The sequence below is a fragment of the Propithecus coquereli genome, unplaced genomic scaffold (assembly GCF_000956105.1).
Source record: "Propithecus coquereli isolate 6110/MARCELLA unplaced genomic scaffold, Pcoq_1.0 Scaffold345, whole genome shotgun sequence".
Taxonomy (NCBI): Eukaryota; Metazoa; Chordata; class Mammalia; order Primates; family Indriidae; genus Propithecus; species Propithecus coquereli.
Genome location: NW_012149119.1, coordinates 485133 through 485742, shown reverse-complemented (window position 1 = coordinate 485742; position 610 = coordinate 485133). Strand labels below are relative to the sequence as shown.

The 610-nt window shown below is 31.6% G+C and overlaps 1 protein-coding gene across 1 annotated transcript in view; it reads left to right on the top strand.

Moving 5' to 3' along the window:
• The window catches only part of LOC105815781 (glutamate receptor ionotropic, kainate 2), a 293383-nt gene that overhangs the window by 284455 nt on the left and 8318 nt on the right, over positions 1 to 610 (top strand). The gene's annotated exons all lie outside the window — the stretch shown is intronic.

The following is a 610-nucleotide window of genomic DNA, read 5'->3' as shown; positions in this document are numbered from 1 at the left end:
AATATTTTGACAATGCACAGCCGAGGGAAATGACTATATTTCACAAAACTGTACAGTTTCAAGTTTAGATACTTGCATAGACCAAGATGTGGAATTTGCCTTCTAAAACTCTAACAAGAAAACACTATGTGTTTGCCCTAGTACCACAAGCGCAAGTACTTTATGATATCATTAAATTCCTTTAATTTGTCATGTTAATTCTAAAATCTTGCTCAAATCTAAAGGTTGTCAAAGTTTTATAATGGGTTAGAATTATTCTGCAAGTGAGAAGAGACCCTATTGTCTGACAGTGACTTTATTAGTAACCTAAAATAAAACTATTTTTCAGGTAAACTTGCTTTGATAGATCAAAAAGGAGCTAGCAACATTTAGTCTATTCAGGGAAAAATTACTAAAAAGGGCATTTTGTCATTATGTAATCAAGACCATTGATTGATTTATGAAAGGTTACTTAACTAAAATCTGTTACTTTCTAATGGCTTTGTAAAATGACATAAAACTTAAAATGGCAGTGGTGGGTTACATGTTCACAATTCTGAGATAGTTTCTAAATTTGTGAATATAATTAACTTCAGACACTTCTGGCCTTTGGAGGGTTTTTTAAAACTCC